General features: G+C 50.6%; 1 protein-coding gene across 1 annotated transcript in view; it reads right to left on the bottom strand.

The window, feature by feature from the left end:
* The window catches only part of ABCC9 (ATP binding cassette subfamily C member 9), a gene marked incomplete at its 3' end in the record, with an annotated part of 118,863 nt that overhangs the window by 87,454 nt on the left and 25,210 nt on the right, over positions 1-6,199 (bottom strand). The window lies entirely within an intron of this gene.

Here is a 6,199-nt window from a genome sequence, read left to right as displayed (position 1 = left end):
CCAGAGCTGTACTCACTATTCTGCTGGTGAGATCACTGTGTACATACATTACATTACTTATCCTGTACTGATCCTGAGTTATATCCTGTATTATACTCCAGAGCTGTACTCATTATTCTGCTGGTGAGATCACTGTGTATATACATTACATTACTTATCCTGTACTGATCCTGAGTTATATCCTGTATTATACTCCAGAGCTGTACTCACTATTCTGCTGGTGAGGTCACTGTACATACATTACATTACTTATCCTGTACTGATCCTGAGTTATATCCTGTATTATACCCCAGAGCTGTACTCACTATTCTGCTGGTGAGGTCACTGTGTACATACATTACATTACTTATCCTGTACTGATCCTGAGTTATATCCTGTATTATACCCCAGAGCTGTACTCACTATTCTGCTGGTGAGGTCACTGTGTACATACATTACATTACTTATCCTGTACTGATCCTGAGTTATATCCTGTATTATACTCCAGAGCTGTACTCACTATTCTGCTGGTGAGATCACTGTGTACATACATTACATTACTTATCCTGTACTGATCCTGAGTTATATCCTGTATTATACTCCAGAGCTGTACTCGCTATTCTGCTGGTGAGGTCACTGTGTACATACATTACATTACTTATCCTGTACTGATCCTGAGTTATATCCTGTATTATTCTCCAGAGCTGTACTCACTATTCTGCTGGTGAGATCACTGTGTACATACATTACATTACTTATCCTGTACTGATCCTGAGTTATATCCTGTATTATACTCCAGAGCTGTACTCACTATTCTGCTTGTGAAGTCACTGTGTACATATATTACATTACTTATCCTGTACTAATCCTGAGTTATATCCTGTATTATACTCCAGAGCTGTACTCACTATTCTGCTGGTGAGGTCACTGTGTACATACATTACATTACTTATCCTGTACTGATCCTGAGTTATATCCTGTATTATACCCCAGAGCTGTACTCACTATTCTGCTGGTGAGGTCACTGTGTACATACATTACATTACTTATCCTGTACTGATCCTGAGTTATATCCTGTATTATACTCCAGAGCTGTACTCACTATTCTGCTGGTGAAGTCACTGTGTACATATATTACATTACTTATCCTGTACTGATCCTGAGTTATATCCTGTATTATACTCCAGAGCTGTACTCACTATTCTGCTGGTGAGGTCACTGTGTACATACATTACATTACTTATCCTGTACTGATCCTGAGTTATATCCTGTATTATACCCCAGAGCTGTACTCACTATTCTGCTGGTGAGGTCACTGTGTACATACATTACATTACTTATCCTGTACTGATCCTGAGTTATATCCTGTATTATACCCCAGAGCTGTACTCACTATTCTGCTGGTGAGGTCACTGTGTATATACATTACTTATCCTGTACTGATCCTGAGTTATATCCTGTATTATACTCCAGAGCTGTACTCACTATTCTGCTGGTGAGGTCACTGTGTATATACACATTACTTATCCTGTACTGATCCCGATTTATATCCTGTATTATACTCCAGAGCTGTACTCACTATTCTGCTGGTGAGATCACTGTGTACATACATTACATTACTTATCCTGTACTGATCCTGAGTTATATCCTGTATTATACTCCAGAGCTGTACTCACTATTCTGCTGGTGAGGTCACTGTGTACATACATTACTTATCCTGTACTGATCCTGAGTTATATCCTGTATTATACTCCAGAGCTGTACTCACTATTCTGCTGGTGAGGTCACTGTGTACATACATTACATTACTTATCCTGTACTGATCCTGAGTTATATCCTGTATTATACCCCAGAGCTGTACTCACTATTCTGCTGGTGAGATCACTGTGTACATACATTACATTACTTATCCTGTACTGATCCTGAGTTATATCCTGTATTATACCCCAGAGCTGTACTCACTATTCTGCTGGTGAGATCACTGTGTACACACATTACATTACTTATCCTGTACTGATCCTGAGTTATATCCTGTATTATACTCCAGAGCTGCACTCACTATTCTGCTGGTGAGGTCACTGTGTACATACATTACATTACTTATCCTGTACTGATCCTGAGTTATATCCTGTATTATACCCCAGAGCTGTACTCACTATTCTGCTGGTGAGATCACTGTGTACATACATTACATTACTTATCCTGTACTGATCCTGAGTTATATCCTGTATTATACTCCAGAGCTGTACTCACTATTCTGCTGGTGAGGTCACTGTGTACATACATTACATTACTTATCCTGTACTGATCCTGAGTTATATCCTGTATTATACCCCAGAGCTGTACTCACTATTCTGCTGGTGAGGTCACTGTGTACATACATTACATTACTTATCCTGTACTGATCCTGAGTTATATCCTGTATTATACTCCAGAGCTGTACTCACTATTCTGCTGGTGAGGTCACTGTGTACATACATTACATTACTTATCCTGTACTGATCCTGAGTTATATCCTGTATTATACCCCAGGGCTGTACTCACTATTCTGCTGGTGAGGTCACTTTGTACATACATTACATTACTTATCCTGTACTGATCCTGAGTTATATCCTGTATTATACCCCAGGGCTGTACTCACTATTCTGCTGGTGAGGTCACTGTGTACATACATAAACCTTTGTTTTATAAACTTCTCTATATATACTACATTATTTACGCAAAACAGTGATTATAAGAGAAGTTGTGCTGTGCGGTGTCCATACATATAGAAGTTGTACTGTGCGGTGTCCATACATATAGAAGTTGTACTGTGCGGTGTCCATACATATAGAAGTTGTACTGTGCTGTGTCCATACATATAGAAGTTGTACTGTGCGGTGTCCATACATATAGAAGTTGTGCTGTGCGGTGTCCATACATATAGAAGTTGTACTGTGCGGTGTCCATACATATAGAAGTTGTACTGTGCGGTGTCCATACATATAGAAGTTGTACTGTGCGGTGTCCATACATATAGAAGTTGTACTGTGCGGTGTCCATACATATAGAAGTTGTACTGTGCGGTGTCCATACATATAGAAGTTGTACTGTGCGGTGTCCATACATATAGAAGTTGTGCTGTGCGATGTCCATACATATAGAAGTTGTGCTGTGCGGTGTCCATACATACAGTAGATGAGAAGTTGTACTGTGCAGCGCTGATACATTTGATGTCTGTAAATGTTGGGGTTGTTCCCCCCTCCTCATTCCCCGGAGTGCTCACGGCTGGCGCTGCGGCTCATCACTGGGTCGGGGTCATGGGAACGAGCTGACACTTCCTGCGCTCAGATGGGAGAGAGACCCCCAGAGTGACATGTGACCCCGGGGGATGGGGGGGGGGGGGAGTGAGACGTGACCCCGGGGGGATGGGGGGGGGTGAGATGTGACCCCGGGGGGATGGGGGGGAGGGGGGGAAGTGAGACGTGATCCCGGGGGAATGGGGGGGGGGTGAGATGTGACCCCAGGGGGATGGGGGGGGGGGGAAGTGAGACGTGACCCCGGGGGGATGGGGGGGGTGAGATGTGACCCCGGGGGATGGGGGGGGGTGAGATGTGACCCCGGGGGGATGGGGGGGGGGGGAAGTGAGACGTGATCCCGGGGGAATGGGGGGGGTGAGATGTGACCCCAGGGGGATGGGGGGGGGGAAGTGAGACGTGACCCCGGGGGGATGGGGGGGGTGAGATGTGACCCCGGGGGATGCGGGGGGGGGGGGAGTGAGACGTGACCCCGGGGGAATGGGGGGGGGGGAGATGTGACCCCAGGGGGATAAGCGAGATGTGATCCCGGGGGGGGTGGGGGGGGAAGTGAGATGTGACCCCCCCAGGGGATGGGGGGAGTGATATGTGATCCGGGGGGATGTGAGTCGTGACCCCGGGGGGATGGGGTGGGGGGAGTGAGATGTGACCCCGGGGGGATGGGGGGGAGGGGAGTGATATGTGACCCCGGGGGGATGGGGGGGAGGGGAGTGATATGTGACCCCGGGGGGATGGGGGGGGAGGGGAGTGAGATGTGACCCTGGAGGGATGGGGGATGTGATCCCGGAGGGATGAGGGGGGGGGGGGATATGACCCTGGGGGGGCAGGGAGTTCCTTTATTATTTGGTAATTGCAGTATTCGGGTATTTCCCGTTTGTCTCTTTGTTGTTCTAGAATTGTATTCTAGATAATAAGAACGGGTGTATAGGACAGAGCTGGCGCTGCGGACGATCACATGGGCGACCACTGTACTTTACCCAGCGCGGGGTTAAAGAGCAGCGTTCTCCCGATCCTGGCACCGGACAATCTGTACTCACTGGTGACCTCGTGATCGCTCCTGAGGGCCCTCTGGACCCCCACCCATCTGTTTGCACCTGACCCCTCAGTCATGTCATGTGGCCCCCTCAGTCATGTCATGTGGCCCCCCTCAGTCATGTCATGTGGCCCCCTCAGCGATGTCATGTGGCCCCCTCAGTCATGTCATGTGGCCCCCTCAGCGATGTCATGTGGCCCCCTCAGTCATGTCATGTGGCCCCCTCAGCGATGTCATGTGGCCCCCTCAGCGATGTCATGTGGCCCCCTCAGCGATGTCATGTGGCCCCCTCAGCGATGTCATGTGGCCCCCTCAGCGATGTCATGTGGCCCCCTCAGCGATGTCATGTGGCCCCCTCAGCGATGTCATGTGGCCCCCTCAGCGATGTCATGTGGCCCCCTCAGCGATGTCATGTGGCCCCCTCAGCGATGTCATGTGGCCCCCTCAGCGATGTCATGTGGCCCCCTCAGCGATGTCATGTGGCCCCCTCAGCGATGTCATGTGGCCCCCTCAGCGATGTCATGTGGCCCCCTCAGCGATGTCATGTGGCCCCCTCAGCGATGTCATGTGGCCCCCTCAGCGATGTCATGTGGCCCCCTCAGCGATGTCATGTGGCCCCCTCAGCGATGTCATGTGGCCCCCTCAGCGATGTCATGTGGCCCCCTCAGCGATGTCATGTGGCCCCCTCAGCGATGTCATGTGGCCCCCTCAGTCATGTCATGTGGCCCCCTCAGTCATGTCATGTGGCCCCCTCAGTCATGTCATGTGGCCCCCTCAGTCATGTCATGTGGCCCCCTCAGCGATGTCATGTGGCCCCCTCAGCGATGTCATGTGGCCCCCTCAGCGATGTCATGTGGCCCCCTCAGCGATGTCATGTGGCCCCCTCAGCGATGTCATGTGGCCCCCTCAGCGATGTCATGTGGCCCCCTCAGCGATGTCATGTGGCCCCCTCAGCGATGTCATGTGGCCCCCTCAGCGATGTCATGTGGCCCCCTCAGCGATGTCATGTGGCCCCCTCAGCGATGTCATGTGGCCCCCTCAGCGATGTCATGTGGCCCCCTCAGCGATGTCATGTGGCCCCCTCAGCGATGTCATGTGGCCCCCTCAGCGATGTCATGTGGCCCCCTCAGTGATGTCATGTGGCCCCCTCAGTGATGTCATGTGGCCCCCTCAGTGATGTCATGTGGCCCCCTCAGTGATGTCATGTGGCCCCCTGTTGGTCCTGGAGAGAATTATTAAAGGCTCCTCAGTGTTCTCTGTTCTGTAATATAGATGGGACCCACTGACTATGCTCTACTGCCCCCCAGTGGTCATAGTGCGGTAATACATAACGCAGTTCATAAAGACAACGCAGTATAACCGGTAGGATTGTTTTCAGTCTTTTCATTATTATTTTTTATTAACCCCTATGGGAAAGGGGGGGGGGGGGGAGGAGTGTGATTATTAAACTCTTTTTCCTTATTTCATATATACTATATCGCCCTATTATATGGAATCAGTGCGGCTGCCATCTTAGCTGGTTGGGACCCGATCAGCTTCCTTTTACTTTTAGATCGGCATTGATTGCGGCTTCTAAAGAGTTAATGACAGACAGCCCCGGGGGAGCAAAATCGCAGCCGCCCCGGGGGAGCAAAATCGCAGCCGCCCCGCCGGGGGAGCAAAATCGCAGCCGCCCCGCCGGGGGAGCAGAATCGCAGCCGCCCCGCCGGGGGAGCAGAATCGCAGCCGCCCCGCCGGGGGAGCAGAATCGCAGCCGCCCCGCCGGGGGAGCAGAATCGCAGCCGCCCCGCCGGGGGAGCAAAATCGCTGCCGCCCCGCCGGGGGAGCAAAATCGCTGCCGCCCCGCCGGGGGAGCAAAATCGCAGCCGCCCCGCCGGGGGAGCAAAATCGC

The sequence above is a fragment of the Hyla sarda genome, unplaced genomic scaffold (genome assembly GCF_029499605.1).
Source record: "Hyla sarda isolate aHylSar1 unplaced genomic scaffold, aHylSar1.hap1 scaffold_72, whole genome shotgun sequence".
Lineage (NCBI taxonomy): Eukaryota > Metazoa > Chordata > Amphibia > Anura > Hylidae > Hyla > Hyla sarda.
The sequence above is the reverse complement of the archived record's forward strand: the minus strand, read 5'-3'. Positions and strand labels throughout refer to the sequence as shown.